Raw genomic sequence first — 14,098 nt, 5'->3', positions numbered from 1 at the left:
TCTGCCCACATAGACTTTTTCACCTCTATTCATGGGGGAAGGGGAAAAAGTAAACCAGCAAACTGTTCTTAATGGTCATCTTCCATCCACCATATGACAAAGCACACAACTTTGTTACCACCTAGGAATGCTCTGTTTTTAAGCACACCTGTAGCATGAACTGAATGATCCTTGAACTATACAAAAGGCTAACCTGAACTTAATGTTTCAGGAAATGAACCTGAAATTGCATATATTCTGACCTTTAAAATATTGGGTGACTTATTCAGTAATGCTGAGGAACAGTATTTCTGCATAATTACTCTGTGGGTTTTTTACTTACATTGACAAATGATTTCAGTTCAATTACAACTTAGTGAGGTATTTCTGAGAACAAATTGAAAAGTTATTTTTTTCTGAAAGTCAGGCACAGGGAAAAATAATACTCTCTCATGTCTGTTAAATATCAACTAAGCCTGCATATGTTTACAATGAAGTAAAGATGCTTTCATCTCTACACTAGCTTCTGATTACTCTGTGTGCATACCCTGAAAAGGATGACCTCAAATAAGGACTGGCCATTGATCTGCTCACATGTCTTTTATGACAGAGGGAAACGCTGGCTGGCTGTGACAGGAAAATTGTTCTAAATAAGTAACAAATTGGATATTTTTCATGTTTTGTTTGTTCTTCCTCTGGTACACTGTCATCTGCAGCTTTCCTCTGGGTATCGTCATGCTAATCTCACTCTGTGTATGCACATTTTACCATGCTTGCTATTTAATTTTTAAGCCAATGCTTCTGAAAACCTGCAAATTTATAGAAACATTCCTCATTCAGTTTTATTTTAGAAAAAAATCATTAATATTTAAATTCTTATAACATTCCTTTAAGTTTACATTGTTATCAGATAAGAGTAATACCAATTTGCATAGGAAAACAAACTACTTTACATCTTTCTTAAATTAGAGAAAGTAATATATTGTGCTATATTGCAAATATTTGCCAAACTGTTAAGTTTTAATACCTATCTGAAAAAAAAAAAAATCAGGAGATTATTTAGTATATTCTTAATGTGGGAAAATAATGGAGTGTTTGTTATTGGTTTCAGAGAATAAAAACCAGAGTCATTAATAACCCAGTTTATCAGCTTAGTGAAAATAGTGTCGGTTTGACCTAAGGTGTATAATGCTTTTGTCTATAGCTGCAGTTTCACTTTTATATCTATATGTTACTGTTTATCTTTATCTATATGCTACATGTTTATCCATGTGGCTGGCTTTTGTCTATAGCTGCAGCTTTCACTTTTATATCTATATGCTACTGTTTATCCTTTCAGAATTGCAAATGCAGGGCTCTGGTTAGTAAAATGCAATTCTATGTTGACTAAGAAAATTGTACATTTCCTATATATCAGAAAAATATTTTGTGATGGACAGTAATTTTAAAGTTCCTTATTTTCTTTGGCATCATAGTTTTTTATTAGGTCACATGATAAAAGCTCATCTATACCTGCATCAAGGACCATAGAAGCAATGACAGGAGGGGGACCCCAAAAAGTGCCCTGACACAGCTGTCTCTAGGCTCATACAGGTACTGTCAGCTCATCAGACCCACATGCACAAGCCCAGAGGAGCAGGGACAAGTTACCGGTAGGAACGGATGTGTTTTCTGAGCCCCTGCCAGAGGTCTCCCAGCAAACCTTCAGCCCCAGTGTCCAGGTATGAAGGACAGGGGAGTCCTTGTTGGCTCTCTGTGTTTATGTGCATGTGCAATAGTCTGTACCAGAAACTAGAGTGAGGCTGTACCCTTGGAGATTGTATGTGCCTATGCAGCAACTCATGTGCCTGGGATCCGGATGAAGCTGCTGGGCAGGCTCTGGGTCTGAACCAGGATGTCAGAGAGACCCAGCTCATACATACATGTATATATACTGTCACTTATAGACCACTCACCTTGTTCAGCCAGAGGAAGGAACAGGATGAGGCTGTTGTTGCTGTCTGTGTTCATGTGAGTGCTCCGAGTGCCTGCCTGTGATCCATGTGGCTGGCTGAATATATATGTGTGCTTTGTGTGTGTGTGTGTGCCTTCTAAGCACCTATCTTCAAGCCTTCCTACTGGCTGAACTTGGGCACATGAAACTGCACCACCCTGGCTTGTGTCTGACATGAAACTCTTTTAACAGTTTTTCTAATGTCCAGTCTTGTTATGAACTAGGTAATAAAATTTTTACCTGAAGTGTTTTATAGGCTATACTAATTAAGATGGTGAGTCTGTTTTACAGTTGGACTTGAAGATCTCAAAGGTCTTTTAAACCTGAATGATTACATGACTCTATGACTTCTAAAAGAAAACTTTTTTTTTTTTTTTTACAAAATACTGAGTACTGAAAGAGAAACAGAGAATCCATAATCTTTTCTGTATTTCCTGTTCCACAGAGAACTCTATATGGAATTCAGTCTTGATAGCCTTTCTCTTATGGCTATGCAAATTATATTCAATTGCTGTTGTACAGAATCAGAGATACATTTATGTTGGAAAAGACCCTGAAGATCGTAAGGTCCTACTGTTAACCCAGGATGGCCAAGTCCACAAATAAACCATGTTCCAAAACACCACATCTAAACATATTTTAAACAGTCCTGGGAATGGTGTTTCCACCACCTATTTGGGCAGCCTGTTGCAAATCTTAACCCTTTCAGTGAAGAAATTATTCCTATTATCCGATCTAAACCTCTCTTGGAGCAACTTGAGGCTATTCCTACTCATCTTATTGCTTATTATCTGGGAGAAAAGACTGACCCCCATGTATCTACAACCCTCTTTCACATAGTTGTAGAGAACAATAAGGTCTCCCCTCAGACTCCTTTTCTCCAGGCTAAACAATCCCAGTTTCCTCAGCCACTCCTCATGAAATTTGTGTTCCAGACCCCGCACCAGCTTTGTTCCCCTTCTTTGGACATGTTCCGGCACCTCAATAACTTTCTTGTCGTGAGGAGCTGAAACTGAACACAGTATTCAAGGTGCAGCCTCACTAGTGCTGAGTACGGCGGGGGGACGACGACGACGACGACGACGACGACAACCACTTCCTTAGCCCTGCTGGCCACACTGTTTCTGATACAAGCCAGGGTGCTATTGGCTGCCTTGGCCACCTGAGCACACTGCTGGCTCATAATCAGCCAACTGTTGACCAACACACCCAGGTCCTTTCCCACCAGGCAGCTTTCCAGACATTCTTCCACAAGCCTGAAGTGGTGCATGGAGTTGTTTGGACCCAAGTGCAGGACCCAGCACTTCTCGTTGAACCTCATACAAGTGGCCTCAGCCCATTGATCCAGCCTGTCCAGCTCCCTCTGCAGGGCCTTCCTGCCCTCAAGCAGATCAACACTCGCCTCCAGCTTGCTGTCATCTATAAATTTAACTCAGGGTGCACTTGATCCCCTCATTGATCCAGATCATTGGTACAGATATTATACAGGACTGGCCCCAGTACTGAGCCCTGGGGAGCACCACTTGTGACCGGCTGCCAATTGGATGTAACTTCACTCACCACCACTCTTGAAGCTTAGTCATCCAATCAGTTTTTTACCCAGGTCAGAGTACAGCTGTCCAAGCCATGAGTAGTCCATTTCTCCTGGGGAACATTGTGGGACACAGTGTCAGTGGCTTTACTAAGCTTTATTATATTTTGTCCTCCTTTGTTTTAGTTGGATACACTAATAGGCACTTATTTAGACATACATATAAACATTTTGGATTTATAAATACGTATCTGTAAACTATGTTAGTAGTTAGATAAATCTGTCTTTCTGGTAAAGACTATGTACGCTGCTGCAGGTTCAATGAAGAGAAGCCTGTACTTCTGCAGAATGAAGACTAGTAAAATGAATCCATAAAAAAAAAAAAAAAAAAAAAAAAAAAGCGCAGAAGAGGAAATAAGTTATATAACCTATTTTTTTTTGCCCTTACTTATAAACTGTGTCTTCTGGTTAAATAAACTGTCTTTGCCTACAAACTTCAAATTCAGTTATTCAACTGCATGTTTTCAAACTCTTGGACAATGTTGTTCACTTGTATTTCTCAATTAATATTTGTCTCTTTAGTCCCTTGACCCAGCTTGCCAATTTTTTTGTGACACTGTGATTTCTTTATTTTTGCTGTGTTGAAAAGTCTGACTTGCTTGAACTTAACAGTCAGGTTGTTGGATGCTTCTTTGTGCCTTTGACTCAAGTGACCTTGCAGGCTCTGTGCTGCTTAGTGTTGCCTTAGAGAACACACATGTTTTTTTTCTCTGTGCAGTTGTTCCTTTATGTGTCACTGATTATGTTTGTCTTTGAGTCATCTGCCTTTCAAGAAACACAATTAGTCTTTCTTTATGATTTGAACTCTCCCCTTCTTTCTAGGCTTTCTTCAGTAAGCAAACTGCTTTAACTCCTTCAACAATAGCATCATACTGTAGAGGACTGAGAACGTGAATAACTTTTACCTCAGAATTTCCTTCTTATTTCCAGTTTGCTTCTTATATTCCTTAGTTACATTTTGAAATCTGTAATTGTGCCAACAGCTATGGCAGCACACATTTTAGTCATCCAGCAATGATCAGCACATTATCATAGAGCACAGGTAGGTCAGTTCTCCCCCAGGTGTAATTCTATGTGAATCTGGTTTCTCATCATTGACACAAAGACCTGACCAACACCTCCCAGTCAGTTCTTCCCACCTTTTCTTTCTCCTTCCTTTCATTATCCCCCTTCTTTCTCCCCATCTTCCTTCCTGCCTCCCTTTCTTTTTCTTTTTTTTTCTTTTTCTTTTTCTTTTTCTTTTTCTTTTTCTTTTTCTTTTTCTTTTTCTTTTTCTTTTTCTTTTTCTTTTTCTTTTTCTTTTTCTTTTTCTTTTTCTTTTTCTTTTTCTTTTTCTTTTTCTTTTTCTTTTCCATTTTCTTTTCCGTTTTCTTTTTCTCTTCCGTTTTCTTTTTTTTCCTTTTTCTATCTTTTTCTTTCTTTCTTTCTTTTTCTCTTTTTCCCTTTCCCTTTCTCTCTCCTTTCCTTCCTTCCTCTTCTCCTTCCTTCCTTCCTTCCTTCCTTCCTTCCTTCCTTCCTTCCTTCCTTCCTTCCTTCCTTCCTTCCCTTCCTTCCTTCCTTCCTTCCTTTCCTTCCTTCCTTCCTTCCTTCCTTCCTTCCTTCCTTCCTTCCTTCCTTCCTTCCTCCCTCCCTCCCTCCCTTCCTTCCTTCCTTCCTTCCTTCCTTCCACAGCTCTGTGCAACTGCTTGACGATCCTCCTGGTGAAAAAGCAATGAGTTATGTTTTCTGGAAGCTTTTCTGTTTCAATTGGTCTCTTAGTTTCCTTTCCTGTGCCTCCATAAAACACCTGGCTCTGTTTTCTCAATAATTTCCTGTTTGTTCTCTGTCGGCTTCCCCATAAGCTTTCTCTTATCCATATTAAACAAACTCATTTCTCTCAGCTTCTTCTCTTAAGTCATTCATACATTTATGTGTCAAAATATTTGCATCTTAATGTTTTGGAACCATTTCAAATGGGACTTGGCAATTCTGTTTTTTTGGCACATGGAATCATAGAATAGAATAACAGAATAGTTTAGGTTGGGATCAACCTTCTGAGGGCCAGTCTCCTGTTTAAACCAGAGTTAAATTTAAGGCTGGATCAGGTAGCTTATCTGGGTGGGTATTTAATGGCTGCAAGTATCTCCTCTGAGGAACACATTTAAGTGTGCTTTATCACACTTGAGAATTTTTTTAATTGTTTCTGTCTGTGATGCACCTTCTGATCATGCTTGCTTATCCTTTTGCTATGCACTTCTGAGAAGTTTGATTCCTTTCTCTATTACTCTTACAATCAGGTAATTGAAAACAGCAGTTAGATTTTCCCCTTAGCCTTCTCTTCTCAGTCTGAACACACCCAGTTTCCTGAGCTGCTCTGAAAGTTGTGTTCTTCAGTGCCTTAGTGGCCTTCCATCAGTTTGTCAACATGTCTTATATTTGGAACAACAAAACCTGGATTCATTTCTCCAAATATACTCTCTCCAGTGCTAATATGGTGGTGAAATCACTTTCCTGAATCTCAGCCTTGAAAGATATACAGCCCATACCATTGCACTCACTAGGGCATACTTTGCCACAAAGGCATGATGCCAATTCGTGTTCAGCTTGCCATTTCCCCCAGGCCCTTCAGTCCTTTCCTGTGTAGCTTCTACCCAGACAGCTGGTCCCAATCCTGTACTGTGGTGGGCTTATTTGGACATTCCAATTTCTCATTTTGTTGAAATATATGAGATCCCTGCCAGCTTGTTGGAGTCACTCCGGAAGGTGGCCCTGCCCTCTATTGTACGCACCAGTACCTGCAAGTTAGTGCTATCTGTAAACTGAAAGGGGCATATTCTGCCATGTTGATGGTGAAAGTTTTGAACTATTGGTCCCTGTATTGGTCTGAAAAGAATGACATTCATAACCATCTGTCAGTTACGGTTTGAACTGTTCATCCTGACCTTTTCAGCCCATTGTTCATCCCATTTTTAAATCATCTTCTAGTCCAGACACTGAGATCTCACTGCCTAAGTTTGGTTACAGGGATGTTACAAAGATGCTATGGGAGACCTTGTTAAAAGTTGTATTAAAGTTGTCATGTTAAGAAGGGGGGTTTCCTTGAACCCTTTATATTTGATCAGCCTGTCAGTTTCTCAAGAAAGACAAGACCCTTGTGTCCGACCAGCCTGTCCACTACCTGCGTTTTGACAGCCCACTGTAGCAGAGGGTGATTTGACTGATCTATTCAGGGACCCCCACTGACAGCGTCACAGAGTCAAATCCCTTGTAACAGCTACTCAAACCTCTTATAATAGCTACTCAGATCTCCAGAGATTTATACAAAAATGAACCTCAGCTGAAGATATTTATTATACAAAATGCAAGTTTGTGAGGTACAAAATGCAAGAATGAGGTTCAAAGATTACTTCTGATAATATAATGACTGCAAGAAAGTTTAAAACAATACACCTAATATTAGCTACCATGAGCTTGTCACAGAAGAAAGTTCTTAACCAATAGATGTCCCTGTGGGGAACAAGACAGGTTCTGCCCGTCAACTGATCCCAGAAGTTACAGTGGAGTGTCCCCTAACTTCTCCCCTCCTGTGATCATTTTTTTATACTTCATAGTACATTGCATACTCATCATCATACACAGGACTGGCTACAAGTTTCTCACTTCTAGTGCAAATTAGTGTACATCCTCAGATAACACTACTGAAGTCTTTCACTAACTACGCATGTTCTCCAGGCAGGGTTTTGCCCTCTTTCAGGGGATGGGGGTAAGGGCTATTTGAGTTGGAGATAATGATCTCCCAGTACTACAATTACCTTTGCCCTACATTCACTTTACCAGCTTGGCCAGAACTTTCTCACTTGTAGGTTTCTTTTTGCATAATTTAGATAGCAGTGTTCTTTTCCCCCTCTGTTATTTGTTTCCCAAGTTTGACTACTTTGATTAGAAGGCCTTTCATTCATCAGATTTGATGACTTTAGAGGGTGGGTCAGCTCAACCTAAACTTTGTGCACAGAAATATTTGAAGTAAAGTTAAACACTAAATTAGAATTTGGTAATTTGGCAGTTTAGACAACAGTTTACCCCTTTCTGTGCTTATTTCTGTCCAAGATCAGTTAATTTTCTTTACATTTAAGTGGAGTTTGAGTGACTCTAGTCATACATATTTTTGGTTTTGATTAGTATTGCTTGCCCCGTAAGGTGTGGTAGTACCTTGGAGGCAGGTAATTATGGGGTGGAGGTGTGCATTAGCATTACAATGAGATCATCTCATCTGAGGAAAGCAATTTTGCCACATTTGTTGGCTCAGAAGCCGATATCTTCTCATCTTCTCAGCTGTGTGGTACCATCAAGTTCCCACTCCTGCAGGGAGTATGACAAACCCTGGCCACAGTGTCTCCACTCCACTCCAGCTTCTGTTACTCCTATTAGCATGTGCTGAGATGGCAGGCTGTGTCGCTTAAGGAGCCATGGTAAAGGTAGATTTTGTGCATGTCAGCCATCCTGAAAGCAATAATTGTATTTTAGCCTATAAAAGCTCTCTGTAATATTATACTTCTATTAGGTCCCAGTTTTCTCTAATTCCTCCCTGCAAAGTAATTTTCCCACAAAAGTAAAGGTAAATAACATGCTCTAATGTCTTTTTGTTCACAAAGCCAGTTATTCCATCACAGAAGACTGTGTCTGATTTTCTCTTTGTAAATCTGTGCTGTCTATTCTCAGTCATGACCTTGTCCTTCATGTGCTTAGAAGATTACAGGAGGGTTTGCTCCACAATCTACCAAGGGACTAAGGTGAGGCTGACCAGCATGTGATTTCCTGGAACTTTACTCTTGCCTCCTTTCAAAGATGTCCATAGTATTTACCTTTTTTTCTAGTCATTGTGGACCTTCCCAGAAGGCAATTCAAAGATAGTACAGAGTGGTCTTACAATGATACTGTCCAGCTCCCTCAGCACCCAGAACTCCTCCGGTTCAACATTTGCTGCCAGTGTATCTGTGGAAACCTTTCCCGTTGCCATTAATACCCTTCATTAGTTTCTGCTTCAGCTGAACTTTGGGTTTCTGAATTCCAGCCCCAACTGCCCAGTTCTCTACTTCTCCTGTGCGGCTTATCCCCATTTCCACCTGCAGTATATTTCCCACAGGCTCCCCTTCTTGCATTTGAACAGGAGTAGCCTGCCCTCCCACCATGCCTGCTTGATTCCCTGATCACCTGAATGAATCATTCATGTGTTTCAAGGAGGTTGTCTTTCAACAGTTCAGAATATTACAGAAACTCTGAATGAAAAAATCCCAACACAACCCCTTACTAACCAGCAGACCCCAGGGAAGGAAATGAGGTATTCTTCCCTGTCTGGCAAACTTCTTTTCCATTATCTTTGTGCTCCATTCACAGAGAAAGGCCAATCTATTTTTAATGTAGTTCTGAGTGGTGGTCACAGCTGGTTGTAGGTTTCTGTATATTTGTGTTAAGACTTTCTTGTTGGTTTTGTGTATGTGTGTGTGTGTTTGGGTTTGTGGTTTTGTTTGTGCTGGGTTATTTTTAATGGTCAGGACCCTACGAGACAAGTCCCTGGCTAGGCATGGAACAAATGGAAAAAATGGGCATGTGGTTATGGCTGATGAATCTCATACTGTCTTTCCAACTCCAGTTTGGTTTATTTCAAGTAGCATAAACCCACATTCTCCCCAGTAGACTGAGAGTCTTTTGGGACCATAAAACACTAGTGCACAAGGCATCTAAAAGAGAAAAGTTGGTTTTAAAACTATGCTACCTACAAAAGTGCCAAGAATTTGAATGAAACATGTTTATTCATTTTAGAGATATGGAGAAGGCATCCAATACAGAGAATGGATTAATGGCGGTGGTCATAAGTAAAAAGGAAAAGGAAAAAAAAAACAACCCCAAAAAAGAGGAGCACTAAAAGATTAATTTAAAAAAAAATAAATTTAACTTCTGAGATAGCAATAGAGAAAATTTGGAAGAGAAGATGAGGGAGTTAGAGCTGTAAATCAGAGTGATCATAGACTGACATAGAAAGCAATTGGTGACATATTAGCTGGGAGAGGAACATGAAATAAGGAGAAATAAAAATGGATAGTACAGAGAATAAAGACAAAAAATTGCCAGTAACTTTGGAAGTAAACCATAAAATAAAATTTCCAACCAGCTAGTGTAAGTATAGTTAAGCTGTACTGTGTTAATGGCATGTTTCATACATTGGAATAATTATGTTTGCTTGTTGATTTTTAAACATCTTAATGGCTTCAGACTTGAGCTAAAAACCTGTTTCCTGTTCATGTATATTTATTTCTTATTTTAATTCTCAGAGCTGTGCATTTATTTTATATAATCACAGTTAAACTCAGATGCTATTCTCAGTGTTTTAATGTTTACAAGATGACAATCTGATAATGATGAATATGTGCAGAATAGAATAGTTCAGCTGGAAGAGACCTACAGTGATCATTTGGTCCAGCTGCCTGACCACTTCCACACTGACCAAAAGTTAAAGCACGTTATTAAGGGTATTTATATATATATATATATAAATGCCTTTTTTTAACATACTGACTGGCATGGTAGAATTTAGATCAAAAGAATTAGCTCCAGTCTTTATGTTGAATAGCTTGAGCAGTATGACAAGTCTGTTTGTACCCCTCCTCTTGGATCAGTTTCTAAATTTCTCTTAGGCAGCTGAGGATGGACTGCATACAATATAATGAATATGTAGAAAACCACTTTTTAAATTTTTTTTAATAGTATCTGAGAGTAATTTGCAGCTTCCGTAACTGACATGCAGATATTCTGATAATCAATGTTTATACATAAACCCTTATGAATTGATTCCCTTCATGTAGAAATTTTCACAGATATCCCTGTTCTACAATTTCAAATGTATTGTAAAGTGATTTTAATATAAAATCAGAGCACATGATGCTTCACAATTTATTTAAAAAATAACTTTAAAAGTTAAGTTGTATATTATTGTCTTTTTTTGAAATAATTTAAAAATATTCTGTGAATTGTTCTGTTGAATATATTAGTCTGGTGGAATTCATTTAATGTTTACATTGTGTTCTACAGAGACTTTCACAAGTATAGAGATTGGGTTGTGTCTAAACCACAGATAAGCCCTTTTAAAGAACGCTAATTTATGCTAAAGAATGAAGGCACAGGTTGACATAAGGAAGATTTATTTTCATAATTTTTCTGCTGGGCATGATTTCCCTTCATGTTACTGGTAGTAAACAATCTGTTCCCGTACAATAGCAAATGCATATAACTAAGATATTATTTGTTGAAAAGATAGATAGTTACAACTAAGTTACTGCCTGTGGCATGTTAGATGTAGCACTGTAGATTTTTGGTTTATGGGGACAGATTATTTGCAAGAAAATTTGCTACAAGTTTCTGTTCCAAATAATCTTTTAAAATACAAATAAAAATGTAATATATATTTCACAGAGTTCATAGTGAGAACAATGAAAACACAGTATCACATTTCTGATTAATATTTTTCCTTTTGTGCAATATATTGAAAATTATGTGTCAGCACATAAAACCTATACAAAATGTAATAAAATAAATCTTTGCAAAGACAATTTCTTAACAATTTAACGTATTTTTTATATATACAGTATTCTGTGAAACATGTTTTTAAAGTTTTTTGTACATAATATGCTGTATTAGAAGTAAGTATTTTAGAAGAATTTATGGCCTTAACCTCTGGCAATCTCTGCCAAGACTTCCAAAGCAAGGTGCTAATGCATTTGGAGTCAAGGATTAAGCAAAGTTGCTCGACTGTGTTACCCAGGAAACTAAGATTACTTAGTATTTTATGAGCCTAAAGTGAAAGATTTTGAAATGTTGCTACCAGGTTGTGCCTGAAAAATATTTAAATTTATCCAATTAAATGCTTGAACTGAGTAATTTAACTGCATATAAGAGCATTTTCTCGAATAATGTATGAATCAGAAGTGAAAAAAAAAACCAACTCATGTATTTTAACATGATCTTTGGAAAGATGTGTTAATGTTGCTTTAGGTTACATTTCCCACTGCAGAAATACAAATGAAATTTTAGCATTCATTAAAAAATAATAGTATTTGGAATAGTATCAGGAACTTGGCAAATACATATGTCTTGTATGAAAAAAGGTCACAAATAAAAGCAAAGAAGGAACCTTCTATAGCCTAGCAGTGTAACTTCAGTTATCTACATCAGAACATACAACTGCTCCAATTTTTGTTTAAGCTAACAAGACATGTAGGGTAATTACAAAAGAAGAAATAAGTCAAATGATTTTTAAACATGAAGTTGTAACAACAGAACTATAACAACTTTCCATTCACCAGTGTCCATAATACTTTTGCATATTTATAAATAGACCTGCAATATAATCAGGCTTGTTTCTGTTTACATATAAACTGTTATAAAAAGAGGAATCTCATGAAATTTGAGATTTTGGCTGGATTAATAATCTATTGAGGTATCTAAAAGTACCTCTACCATCTTTAGACCTAATTCTACACAACTTGTTAGAGGCTCATATGTGTGATAAAGCTGTGTAATTGATTTGTAACTATTTTTTAAGTTGTAACTACAGCATGCAAGAACATTCAAGTCAATTCCAACACACCCCAGCTTGTACTCATTGAAGACTATGATAATGCCAAATAATATTTTGACTTTGTGTTATGCTTAGCAGAAACAGAGGTGTTTGTCTTGCATTACACCTCTTTTTTTTAGAAGAGAGGCATATTAACTCTGTACAGTAACAGAAAGTTACTCATAGACATAGTAAGTTCATTGTGATGTACACAATAGAAAAGCACATATTTCATACACATTAATTGATATATTTTGTACATGACTATTTGTGATTTTTTTCCCAATATACGATGAAAGATGATCTGAGAAGTTGCTTCAATGTTCTTCACTTCTGCTTTATTTAGATAAAGATTTCAAGTCTTGTCACAGTATCAGTTAAACGGTCTCTCTTCCTAACATGATTTCTGATCATCTAGCCAAAAGACAATGTTTTCTGTTCTTTGTTCTTAATAAGAAGGCCTGCCATGGAAAAGATCTCCTTGGGGGGTTATTTATTTCTGAATTTTAATTAAGATATGCAAACTATGCAGAGATTTGATCACTCCTCAATACAACAAGTGTGGCAATGGGATACACTGTACCACTTATAGTTCTTGTTCTCAACAATTAATACAAACTGAGATAACAAAATATCAAATACTGTCTTGTGCTAGCCACAGAATCACAGAATCATGCAATGGTTTGGGTTGGAAGCGACCTTATAGATCATCTAGTTCCAACTCCCCTGCTGTAGGCAGGTGTTACCGAAATCTCGGAATGAAAACCTTATCGACACCAAAGTGATGTAGATAAGCAGACACTTCTTTATTGACGGCCGGGTGCATGAGTGAGTCCTCTCACAACAAACGCACACCAAGTTTCAAAATCAGACACCATATATAGAGCTTGTTCATACATATTCATTAAGTATTCATGCATAATCACGATATTTCCCTTAAATCATTAACATACTTTCCTCCCATATCCGATTCTGTAAAGGTAAAGGTTAGAAAGGTCCAGAAATGGGTCTGGGGTACGATTTGGGTAGGTGGTATATGAGTCAGTGGTCGCGATCTCCCCCTGCCGGAATTACCTTTTACTAAAGTTCACGGTTTCTTGGCAGGTAACTACAAGCTGTTCCAGTTGACTCTCCCCAGTTCCCATTAATCCTATATTCTGACATTTCAATACACTTTCTATATACGGAAGACTAGTTAACTACAAAGAAACCTTTCAAACCTTAAATTAATTACCTAAATTTTAAACAATGATTCTAGCCCATTCTTCTGGCCTTGGTACGGGACTGTACAAAGGATTTCATAACAGCTTTTACTGTGCAACTGTAAGTTTCATTAAAATATATTTCTTATCCCTCTATATTTCTATTAAAAATGATTTTATAAAATCAAATAAAGTCAATCAATCTTAACTTATTAGCAAATCTGTAACACAGGGACACCTTCTACTAGACCGAATTGCTCAAAGACCCATCCAGCCTGGCCTTGAACAGCGGCAGGAAGGGGGATCCACATCTTCTCTGGGCAACTTGTGCCAGTTGTCTTACCACCCTCATAGTGAAGAATTTCTTCCTTATATCTAATCTAAGTCTACTCTCTTTCAGTTTAAAGCCATTACCCGTTGTCCTATCACATGTCCTCGCAAAGCTGTGTAATAGGGTAATAAGCAATGTAATCTTGAGCCTTTTTACATTAATAACTCATCACCTCAGGACACCTCAGTGCTCTAGATTGGAGACACACAATGAGGCTTAATTCCAGACATTTTAACTCTCTCTGTTATTCTCAGCCAGCAGGTAACATTTGTCAGATATTGAACTATTAAAATGAAACATAGTAGAAGTGAGCACCAGAAGGATAATCAAAAATGGTAAATGGAGTTAGGCCCAGAGCTGAGAAATTCCACATGTAGATGAATGTACCGCACAAGACTTTGTGAAAATTTTG

Source organism: Falco biarmicus, chromosome Z (genome assembly GCF_023638135.1).
Source record: "Falco biarmicus isolate bFalBia1 chromosome Z, bFalBia1.pri, whole genome shotgun sequence".
Lineage (NCBI taxonomy): Eukaryota > Metazoa > Chordata > Aves > Falconiformes > Falconidae > Falco > Falco biarmicus.
The sequence above is the reverse complement of the archived record's forward strand: the minus strand, read 5'-3'. Positions refer to the sequence as shown.